The sequence below is a fragment of the Calypte anna genome, chromosome 2, assembly GCF_003957555.1.
Source record: "Calypte anna isolate BGI_N300 chromosome 2, bCalAnn1_v1.p, whole genome shotgun sequence".
Taxonomy (NCBI): Eukaryota; Metazoa; Chordata; class Aves; order Apodiformes; family Trochilidae; genus Calypte; species Calypte anna.
In genome coordinates this window covers 108,809,938-108,822,629 of record NC_044245.1, presented here as the reverse complement: position 1 = coordinate 108,822,629, position 12,692 = coordinate 108,809,938, and the positions used below count along the sequence as shown (strand labels likewise).

Genomic DNA, 12,692 nt, shown 5'->3' with positions numbered 1-12,692 from the left:
TTTGGGAAATCATTCCTCACTGTATAAAGCATCCACGTAAATTTCTACATTTGACGGAAAACACTGGAAGCTAAACATATGCTAATTGTTTTTCTGAACCATGCCTCTATGAATCCCCATTCAGAAATTACTCTTAGATATTAATTTGCATAGCAGATGCGCTTTTCAGAAGATCCTACAAATACTAAGTGCTTAAAATGTATGGATGTTTTGAAAATTTTTTTCAGCAATTTGTATTGAAAGCAAAATATTTTACAGAAACAAAATTGTAATTGAGTCACGGTAGACAAGATACATTTAAACAAAGACCATGTAATGAAGGGATCCCAAAGTCACATTTTGTATCTTCTAAATATATTTGCAAACAATTTGTTAAATCTCTCTCTTTGATTAACTCCTAGTCTAAGATGAATTTCATGGGGGCTGTTTTTATCTACAAGAACAGCTTGAAGGACAATCTCTGCTCACCCTTCATATTGCACCCAAATTGAAGGCTTGTTTGGATAGCACTATTATTGTGGTAGTATGATCAGCTTGCTGCAGATTGGCATTTCTGGAAGTGGTGGACCGTGCCAAACATTAAAAAAAAAACAAGCCCTGGAGTCATTCAAAACTTGGCTTTAGTTCAAACTTGACTGAACTCAAAGAATCGTTCCCTCTTTTAATCTTAAGTATTAGCTACCATCCTACTAAACTGTGAATAAGAAACGAATCATGAGGTTCAGGGTGCAAATTTTTTTAATTTTTTTTTTTTTTTAATCACAGAAACTACTGTATAGGTTTTTTTGTGGATACAGAAATTTAATTCTAAACCCCATCATATTTTTCTTCGCTTGGTTTGCAGTTGCTGTCTCAAATTGCAATGTGACATCATGGTCTGATGGTAGGGAAATGTAAGCTGATACTAGACAGATAATGAAACCAGATATAACAGTTTTACTTATTCTAGATTTTTTTCTGCATTTTTTTCTTTTCTTCTAACTCAGGAAAACAATAATCTTGAATGCCCTGCTACCTAATGTGTAAGCCCAAGGAGGAAGATAAACCATACAGGTGAGCAGCAATGGCAGCAGCAACTACTTCAGGTAACAGACAAGGCACTTGCCCCCTTCTATTTGCCATTCAACTAATCATGAAAACCTGAAAGATGCAGTTCCATTATGATACCTAAATATTTATTTGGCCTTTGTATCAAAAGGAAACTTCTACAGCTGTGTCTGTAGGCTGGCAGGTTGTCTTCAAAGTGTCATTCAGAATGAAGCCAAGTGGGTGGAGCATACAACTTCTCTGAACTCTTCCTTTTTGTCTTCTAGCTGGGGGAAGTGCACCTTCCCCATAAGAAATCTGATATATGTCCCTTTTAATTCAGCCATTCCTATTCCCATTCCAACAGTTTTCACTGCTGAGCTGCCACAGAAGTAATCTGGGTAAATGTGAGCTGAATGGAAGGGCAGGCAGAAAGCAAAAGGTTGAGTGTCATGTTTCCTCCAAGGTCTAGCTGTCACTAGCCATGAGGGCTATCTCTGGTAATTCAGACCAAGTAGATAAAGGAGAAGATGCTTCCACCATCAGCTTTACCAGGCTGGTTTCTGAGTGCAAGGATGTGTGTGCAAACCTGAGCTGCAGCTACACGAACAAGGTAATGACATGAAAAATCACCAGGCACAACAAACAGTAAAAAAAAAGGAGCAACGCATAAGCAGATGGCTAACCTTGAGGCTATGCTAACAAGATAAAAACCCGAGAAGCAGCACAAACAGGGGCACTAGCTTAACAGCATGCTGACCCAGGCAGAAATGTCTAGGGCAACCCTATCATAAATCCTGAATAAGGATGTAAAATCAGCAACATTGGAGTTAATGGGAAAAAAAACAAGCGGGGACAAGCTCTCTACCTGAGAGTGCATCAGCATGGTTGAGGAAAAAAGCATGGGGGTGGAAAAGGGGAACTGAAAGGGTAATAAATCACCAAAGCTGTTTGAGGTATCCTGAAAGCAGCATTGCATCTGCTGAGGGTGGAGAAGCAAACATGTTGTTGTTGGCCTGAGGTTTTGCCCACAGATGTTTATTTCAGCAGTCACTGGGAACTGTGATGGTTTCCCCAGCACTGATAAAGGGACAGCTGTGCGTGTGTGTGTGTGTGTGTGTGTGTGTGTGTGTGTGAACCAGACATCCACATTCCCCAGCAATGAGAATTTCAGGCAGCAATCTACTTCAATAGCTACAGCCTAGTCCTGGAAAACTTGAATAAGACAGCATGGAGGAAAACAGCTGGTGTAAGGAATGAGGCTGAAATGGGGCTTGGTGTCTTTAAATTTCCCATGATCTTGTACTGATACTAAGAGGCTGTCACATTTTCATGTTGTGAGGTTTTTCCCTGCTTCCCAGTGATATTATATTTTTTATAACATAGTCATATACAGAGTTAGTTTTGCTGATGGTCCTGGGAAGGGAAATATCCAGAGGGTAGCAGACATGGCAGTAATAATATCAGTACACCAACACATCTGAGTGAAAAATATTGGTTTTAGTGTTAACTGTAACCTGAAGGCCTCATAAGATAGGCCGATACTCATTGGTATGCCAGAAAGGTAGGGCACAAGACTAAGAGAATGACTTATTGGAAATCACCCAGCAGTCCCCCACCCACCATAAATTATTAGTCTCAGGGAACTACTGCGCATTTGTGCTATAAATAATTTTACTCAGCTTTTTGTTGGTTTTTTTTTTTTTTTCTCCAGAAATACTTTGGTTCCACATGAAGCTGAATAAACAACAATCACCATTTTATTTCGCATTTTATTTCTGAATTTCAAATCTCTCTACAGAATCTGGAAAGTAATACTGCCTGGAGAAGGAAATGGAAGGTGGACAGAAGCCAGACTTTTTAACAAGATCTGCTAATTTTGAAAATATCTGTTGAAATCTCTGAATTCATTAGACTGCTGTGCAGAAAACTGAGGTCTCTGGCCCTTACTCAAGTCAGCTGCTATGGACAAGAATTCACACATCTCAATTTAAATGGCAAAAATTAGGTCTCTACTGCCAGCCAGTAATCAAGGCTTCCTCTATGGTCAGGGAAAGAAGAAGGTGACTTAAAGAAGGTGCTTCGGTATAGGTGGGATGAACAGTGCTTTGAAGGTACCTGTATTTACTACAGACAAAGCCTAAAGTGACAGATTTACATGAGGCATGTAACCTCAGAGCTGGTAAAGTTAACTAAGATGAATCTCACATCTCGCTCTTTAAACATGAAGAAAATATGTCTTTTCTGTTCTGACTACTACATGATCTTAAATAATACAGGTTTTATATAAAATACGAATAATAAATACTTAAATCTGTATGAACAGCAATGAGATCCTGTCATAGTCATAGCCTCTTACACTGAATTGCTTAACCTTGTGAAGATAAATCTGTGTGTAGTGCCCTACTGATCACTTCAAATCCTACTTGAAGTTTACTCACACAGTAAGCAAACTCTTACATCTTATATCATGCTGCCAAGTCGACCTACCAACTCTGGGAAATGGCAGAATAAAATACAGGCCTCTACAAGCTCCACTTTATTCATTTGTACTCTCAGAAATTAGTGCATACAGCTAATATATCTGTATATTTCCAACATAATAACAATGTCAACCTTGCAAACTTTGCATAAGCTTACATTCTTCTCTTTTTAATATTCACCTCATTTAATATCATTCTCATTTTAATATTCATCCCCTCTGCTACCCATTTTCTATAATACCTGCTAGGGCCATTTATTTATTTATCTGTCACTGAGACTGCTTTAATCTCACTGAAGAGGGCATACCTCTTTACATTGTTTGTAAAACATGTAAAGCATTAAAACCTGAATCTGAACCAACTTGATGTGGACAGGCTGTAGAGGTCAGCAAAAGTCAGCCACACAAAGTTCAGTAAGGACAAGTGTAGAGTCTTGCACCTGGGTAGGAATAACACCAACCACCAGTACATATTAGGGGACAACCTGCTGGAAAGCAGCTCCATGGAGAAAGACCCTGGAGCCTTAGAGGGCAGTAAATTCTCCATGGGCCAACAATGTGCACTTGTGGCCAAAAGGGACAATGGTATTATAGGGTGCATGAAGAAAAGTGTGTCCAGCAGATTGAGGGAGATTCTCCTCCTTATCTACTCTGCCCTGGAGAGACCATACCTGGAATCCTGTATTCAGCTTTGGGCTCCCCAGTTCAAGAGGGACAGGGATCTACTGGAGAGAATCCAATGGAGAGCTTAGGAGGATGATTAAGGGACTTGAACATTTATCCTATGAAGAAAGACTGAGACAACTGGGGCTGATTAGACTTGAAGGCCGATCTCTTTTCAGTGGTGCTGAGTGCTAGGACAAGGGATAATAGGTTTAAACTGGAACACAGGAAATTCCACCTGAACATGAGGAAAAACTGTGAGGGTGATGAAGCACTGGAATAGTCTGCCCAGAGAGGTTGTAGAGTCTCCTTCTTCAGAGACTTTCAAAACCTCCCTGAATGCATTCCTGTGTGGTCTGCCCTAGGTTACCTGCTTTGGCAGGGGAGTAAAATGCCACAGGTTTGTTTTTAACTTCTGATTGCTGTTGTTCCTTTTGTTGCCTTAACCATATTTCCCTCTGGAAGGGGAATTATCTCTTAGCAAGAGAAAGATGCCCCTTATGAAATGGATATGTAAAGATACAGAAATCTGTCAGTTGTTTCTCCAGGGTCAGCAGGTGATCACAAGGCAAAAGGAGTAAAAGATGCTTGTATCTAGCTAGCATCTGTGTGGTATAAGGCAATCCAAAATTGTGCAGCCCAGCCATTCTTCAAGGACTCTTCAGAAAGGCCTCACATTCAAGAGCTATCCAGGAATAAAAGATCTCCCTCATGTGACTGATGTCTGAAAAAAATATAGAAGATTTCCACAAGAAACTTTTAAACCATAGATTCTCCCTTAGATTTTCCGTTAAGTGATTTCTAAAGCCGGAACTGATCTAATCACCTGCATAATTAGATTTTCTATGGTGGTGATCCATACTATTTGATCTATTATCAGATCTTTCTATGGCAAACACTGCTTGGTACCTTAACTTTTATGAGATAAAGTCGTATTTATACACTGTCACGGAGAGTTTTGTATTTGAGCACATTCCATAACAGATACTGGTCAGTGAACGTAAGTAAAGTTCAGTAGCCAGACAGAAGGGGAACGAGGCAGATGAGCAGCATTACAGATGGCTGCCATTCATTCCACAGCAATCAGTACCAACAAATGCAAACCTTGAGAAGACCCTGGCTGAACTGCAGAGAATTAAAATTAATGCAAATTACAAATGTTATTTCCTTCAGACGACTCCTTCACCTGTTGGAATGACATGTGGAGAGACCTTTTTGCCAGCACATTGTAACTGAATTCATTGGTCTCTCTCTAAGGGTGAATAAAAGATGACTGGCTCAGTTTGAAAGGAGTTCTATATTTTTCTCAACCCAAAAAAGTTTTCAGACACTCCCGAAGTTTTAATTCCTGCCTTTACCTGCGTTTAGAACATCTCTTGCTATACCCTTTTACAACATTATTATGATGAAATCCAGTAATTAGTAGATACTGTGCAGAATTCTACCACCTTACAACTCATCAGCATTTTAACTTTGAATACTTTTAGAGACAAAGAGAATTTAGGGCAAAATTATGTTAGTTATGATAAACACATATTTCAATTTTATTCATCTTGATCCTCCCTCTATTCTTCAAACATTTTTTAGTCTCTTCATTAGCAGGAAACCAATGCTCTTTTCATTTATTGTTATCAGTAACTTTAATTTACTTGCAACTGACTAGTAATGTTCTGTTTGGCAGATAAAGGTGTCTTAATAGCCAAAATGTGAGAGAAGAAATGGAATACACTCATTTTTTCTTCAACTCAAAGCAAATACATTAAAATTAAAATGAAGGCTTCTTTCCATCATGCAGTTTATTTAGAATGATGGAAAGGCTGTGAGATACAGATAATCTTGGATATATCACTGAACTCAAAGCAGGCAGATCACTTCAAACATCAGTTGTCAAGAAATGATGTTGCCCTAAGCAAGCATACAAAAGAAAACTGTAGTAGAAGTGTATCTTCTAAGTGGTAAAATAAATAAATAAATAAAAAATAGTCTGAGTGTTTAATCTTTCTTACTATTAAGCAAGTCTACTTATAAAAAAAAATCTCATCTCTTCTACCACATTTTTTTGGTATCCTACCTGAACCATGATCTCTATAATGTTATCTTTCCATTTATTAATAAGTGAACATGGGAGAGGAGATTATATTTAATCAAACAAGAGAAGTGAATAAATTAGGGCTTTAATAATCAATTCAGATTTATATAATATGCAGAACATTTAACTAAATCTAGGTTAAATATGCCCAGTTGATAGGACAGAATTCCTCCTTGATAGATTTTCTTTATATGATAAATATATGAAAAAATTTTAAAGTATTAATTTAAATTATTTTCAAAATTCCAGTATACATTTCATAAGATTTTAGTCCAGCAAAGCTGTTACAGACATGCCTGAGTTTAAACATACTGGTACTGTCACATTTGAAATCAATGGCACTTGAATGTACATCAGGTATTTCAGCCACATATCATTAAAAGGGAAAAACTTATTTTGTTGTCTAAGTATACAAGAATATTATAAACTGTTAGGCGATTCTTCCTTTTTTTGATAAGAACCCACGAACCCATCACAAATCAGAGTACAGAAGCCATTTGTCATCGTCACTGCTACAAAGCCCTGGAAAGTCACTCTTCCTGTTTAGCTCCTTCTCCCCTGTTGCTGGAAGGGGATACTGGAGGATGGAGTGAGGGGTGTTTTGCCTCTAAACTACACCTACTCTTGGCCAAGCTGCCCCCTGAATCAGTCAGCTGTAGCACAACCACCACAAGCTTTGTCTGCACATCCCGCCACTGCACAAATCAGCGTGCCAGCTGCGAAGGCTTCAAGGCTGAGGCACTCAGTGCCACGTTACAGAAAGAAGAAAATGTACCAAATAGCTTCTGCTCAGGACTACAATGAGGTACCCAGTACATTGGCTGAGAACATCTGGGTACAGCAGGTGAAAGGAGTTGATTCTGTCTCTCTGCTCTGTTCTCGTGAGACCCCACGAGTGTGGGGTCCAGTTCTGGGGCCCCCAACATAAGAAGGACATGGAGCAAGTTCTGTGGAGAGCCACAAGGATGATGAGAGGGCTGGGGCACCTCTACTACAAAGACATGCTGAGAGAGTTCGGGTTATTCAGCCTGGAGAAGAGAAGACTCCAGGGAGACCTTACAGTCACCTTCCAGTACCTGAAGGGGACCTACAAGAAAGCTGGGGAGGGAATTTTTATAGGGGCCTGTTGTGAAAGGATGAGGAGTAATGGTTTTAAACTGAAAGAGGGGAGCTTTAGGTTTGACATTCAGAAGAAATTCTTTGCTGCCAGAGAAAAGAAGCTGTGGAGGCCTTATCACTGGTAGTGTTCATGGCCAGGTTGGATTGGGTTTTGAGCAACCTGGTCTAGTGGGAGGTGTCCCTGCCCATACAGAGGGGCTTGGGATTGGATTGTCTTTGAGGTCCCTTCCAACCCAAAACCATTCTGTGATTCTATGATGAGCAGGGCAAGCAACCTCAACTTTGTCACCCTGTTTTGGTAGGAGAGCTGCTCCAGCACTCCGAGTGCACCCACAAGCGCTGAGCAAGCTGGATGATGACAGTACAAGGCCACTTGACTGCCTCTGAAAGCTTGTGTCAGTTCAGGGAGGTTCCTGAAGCCTTTGAGAATGCCACTATCACTCAAGAAGAGCAAGAAGAAGTGAATTAAGACTCACTTCAGTCCCTGGAATGGGGAAGGAGTGCATCCACCTGGAATCTCCAAGCATGATACGGTGACTGAGAGCAGTCAGCTTGTATTTGTGATAGGGAAGTCATGTTTCATCAAGGTCTTTTTTACAATGAAATGATTAGTTCATGGGACAACAGAAAGCAATGGATGTACTTAACTTTAACTTCAGCAAGGCTTTCAACAATGTCCCACAATACCCTCACTGGCAAACTATAAAGTATAGGATGGACTTTCTCTGTGAGCACTGTCAAACACTGTGGTAGGCTGCCCAGAGAGGCTGTGGAGTCTCCATCCTTGGAGATATTTAAGACTGAACTGGACACAACCTTGATCAATCTGCTCTAGCTTACCCTGCTCTTTCCAGAGGTCCCTGCCAATCTCAGTGACTCTGTGATTCTCTGATGTCTAATTGTAAATTTACACTACACAAACATGGTATGTCTTGATAAAGAGATTTTTACTTTAAAGTTGTTGCTCAAGTAAGCTATGCTCCAAGTCCATTTTCTGAAAAAAAACCAAACCCAAAGAGCCTGTCCCAAGGTATTTTGAAAGCTTGGGAAAGAAATGTCCACATTCTTAAGAGGTTTTGTGTAAGGTGCACAGAGCTGTGTACTCATTGTCTGAAGCTTTCCTTTGAATGCCAAGGGATCTGAGAGGGAGGTCACAATTTCATTTAGTCCCCTGTCAGCTCTATCCATTTCTCTTCCTCCTTACCTCTTTCCCTGTGGAGGTATCTGAATGCTCTGGACCAGGAGGAAGTTGTAGCAAGGCTTCTGCCTGCTCAGCCCAATGACAGATACCCAGGCAGAGGAAAAGTGCCTGGATAAGGAACTAAACATTCAAACCAGCCAACAGAACTGTGCACATGCTGTAAGTTGGTTGCATTTGGACTCACTGAATTCATGGACATCACCTGTCTATGTGCTACACAGCACACAGGACTTGCTGGACTTTGTGCAAAATGGTGTGCAGAATCAGTCTGCCCAAGCATCATTCTACCCAGCAGAAGCAGAGCTGGGGTCTTTGAGCACAGGCTGGCCAGCTGCACCCAGCACACACAGGAGACATTTTGGAGTTGCTGCCAAACCTGACTGCTAGGTGTTTGGAAATCTGCAGGATGTGATGTGTACACCTGAGGCACAACTTTTTGGGCAAAAGTTTTAAAGTGGTTAAGGTGGTGTAGGACTGATGGTTGGACTCAATGATCTTGAAGGTCCTTTCCAACCATGATGATTCTATGATTCAGTTTGCATAGGCTTGCATCCTTATATCTTCACCTGCTGCTTTACCTGTGAGTAAAAATGAATTATTCTAAAACCCTCTGAGATTCTGATTAATGCAGTGCCTTAAACAAACATGCTGGAAGTATCTGTCAATGTACTGGGAGTATCTGTTAACTTGGCCAAGTGCTATTAACAAGGAATAACCATTAGGGTAACAATATGCTGAAAAGTGATCTTTTTATTTTTAATATGACACCTGACAATCCCACCATGGTGGGAGAGTATGTAAAGATCTCCATTAAAATGATTCTCTGCTACACTTAGTTCAATTTACAACGAAAGTTCCTTCTCCCCCTGCTGTCAGTTCCTGCCTGTTTTGTCTCACCTATATTTAGCTGAAGCCTGAAGGGCTTTCTGTGGGTGGCAGAAAAGGCCATCAGTCTCCCCAAGGAGCAGCACTAATGACAGATTCTGCAAAGGGTAACAGTGGGCGATGCACCCTGCAGTGCTGGGCTGTGAAACTGGTGTCATCTACTTGTCACCCAGATGCTGGGAAAGTGTTTCCTTTTTTTGAACACACATTGAAATCATCTGTTTGAAATGCTGAATGAAGTATGACACGTATAAAATAAAATAATAATAATAAAAAAATCAAATTATAAGCTTTCTAATGTTTTGATTATGAGCATGAAAGATCACTCAATTAAAACACTGCGCTGTTGCTAGTAAGTTGCATAGCTTAAATCAATTGATTAAATATAATTTTCCTGATTTAAGACTTAAGCATATATATGAATTGAAGACCAATATAGATATAGAAGATCTGTTGCTACCTGCATTCCATAGCCAAAAACTATCAATCACTCCCCCTGAAACCATTGGTATTCCTAGAGTATGCATGACTAATATTCTTGCTATGCCATCACTATTTTAATGAGAGAGGCTTTATGCATTGTGCCATCAAGCTTCAATATGACTAAATAGTTTCTTCAAATGAGTTTTGCATGTGTCAGCTTGAAACAAGCCAAAGAATTCACGGGGATGTGGGATAACAAAACTTGATCAGTACCTACATGTGACACACAACAACTTTCTTATTTCTCTTTAAAAAAATCAGTTTGCCTTACATCTGATTTTCTATTTCAATTAGTAAAATTACAGCATTTCAAAATTTTAATGAAACAGAACTCTTCTGTACTATATTACAGCAGAACATCTACTAGAAAAAGCTTCCAGACTCCCAAAAGGTGTCAAAAATTATCTCCAAGGTTGTCTCATATTGTATTTGGAGTTGTTTGCTAAAGTTTTTTTTCCATTATAGATCTGGAGCAGGTCCAAAGGAGGGCAACCAGGCTGGTGAAAGGACTCAAGCACAGACCCTATGAGGAGAGGCTGAGAGAGCTGGGGTTGTTCAGCCTGAAGAAGAGGTGGCTCAGGGGAGACCTCATCGCTCTCTACAACTCCCTGAAAGGAGGGTGTAGCCAGGTGGGGGTTGGGCTCTTTTGCCAGAGGACTTTCAACAAGACAAGAGGGCATGGTCTTAAGTTGTGCCAGGGGAAGTTTAGGTTAGATATTAGAAAGAATTTCTTTATGGAGAAAGTGATCCGGCATTGGAATGGGCTGCCCACTGAAGTGGTGGATTCTCCGTCCCTGGAGATATTTAAAAAGAGACTGGATGTGGCACTCAGTGCCATGGTCTAGCAACTGCAACGGTGGTTCAAGGGTTGGACTCGATGATCTCTGAGGTCCCTTCCAACCCAGCCAATTCTATGATTCTATGATTCTATGGTGACAGAAACTGAATTAAGGAGACTCAAAAAAATGTTTCCAGAGTAATGAACAAGCCATGCCCCAGTCCTCCTATTTAGGAAGACTATACAGAAGCTCAGAAATGACTGAAGATAAGAAAATCACCCCATCATTTTAGAGCCTGGCACAACTGAGACTGGGTGTAACAACCCAAGACAAACCAGCTTTTAGAAAAGAGCTGGGACACTGTGCACAAACCTCCTGGTAGTCACAGTTCTGACCACAGGATGGCACTACTGGGTGTATTTTAGTAAGAGCAGCACTCATTTCCCAGAACATTTTAACTCTCAATCGGCAAAACGTCAAGCGAGCGAACACCAAGCAAGGGCTGGGCACTCCCACTGCCCGCTCCAGAAAACAGCCCTGTCCCAGGTATTTGGTGGCATAAAGGCAATGGGCTTGGAGATCTGGAGATGATCACATGGCAAATGAAAAAGCTGTGAGGTAGAAAGCATCTTCATGCTGAAAGTCCTTATTGCAGTGATAAAACTCTCCTCCAGAGCTGTGTTTCTTCACATGCCAAGTCTGACTAATACTACATCTTTCTTGCTCAAATACCTTTCTTTTTTCTTTTTTTTTTTTCCCCCTCTCTATTCCTCTATGCCATTTCCCTCTATTGCCACAGAAAAAAAAAAAAAAATCCCCGTGACAAAGTAGGGCTAGCTCTTTGGTGCAAATGCAACCAATTGGTTTATTTATAGTTTTCATTGATTTTGAAGTAGTATGTGTTACCAGCACTAACTATATAGGGTATTATACCCAATCCCATGTAAACTGCTGCTTTCTTTAAAAAATAGCTCATGATGACAAGAGGATACATGATTTAAAAATTCCTTATAGCAATTTATCCCCTCACAGCTGTAGAAAACACATTGAGATTACTTTCTCAACCTTGCAGATTCTGTCAATGAAGAGAGTGAGCCACAATGGAAAGAATGAGCACGCATTACACATTTAGAACTGCTTGAAGACAAAAACTCTTCTTGGCCCATCTCCTGTTTTTTAGAGTTTGACCCATAGTTCCTTTGTCTTCTTTAATTTATTTTTTAAAAATTATTTAGAATTAGCAAGACCATAAACAGTAACACAAAGTACAGAATACTAATAAACCATGGACCATGCATTTCTTTGAATAAAAAGATGAAATATTACATATCTAATAATATACCTGAGCTGATATATTAATTTCATTCCATTGATAACTCAAATTGAAATTTAAATATTAATTTGAATATTAATTTGAAAAATTGCTTAGGTAATGTGGACTGCATTTGGCCCATGATGTTTTCATCTAACTGAAAAAAATAATTGGAGAAATACTTAACCTGAACTTAATGCTTGGGTAAACTACTTGATACCAGAATTCCATTTTTCACCCTCAGAATAGGCATGCTAAAGAGGGTTTGCATACGCTTCTCTCATCTGAAGAGTTTAAAGCAATCCAGAAAGTTTCTGGGACAAAATGCCAATATCAACCTCAGCTGCTGAGAGGGAATATGAAGGAGGAGATTCATGTGATACACAGGACATTGGTGAAAAAGCACCCTATGCCTGAAGTCATAAGGACAGTTCAGACTCTAATATTATTTAATCTTTTGCTGAGATTGATAGGAAGGTGCCAATTTCTGCCACAAATTCAAATTTCATAGGTATTTAGAGATCTATGACGTTGGAAAAAATGGGATTTATTTGCCAGAATTTTGGGGGGGATCTGAGCAGTAATCAGCTTTGAGACAGGGAGAGATGGATCCTGGTATATGGAAGATTCATTTTTTTTCATATGAAATTCAT

The 12,692-nt window shown here is 39.9% G+C and overlaps 1 protein-coding gene across 3 annotated transcripts in view; it reads right to left on the bottom strand.

Annotated features, from left to right (window-relative positions):
* The window catches only part of DTNA (dystrobrevin alpha), a 182,392-nt gene that overhangs the window by 71,373 nt on the left and 98,327 nt on the right, over positions 1–12,692 (bottom strand). The window lies entirely within an intron of this gene.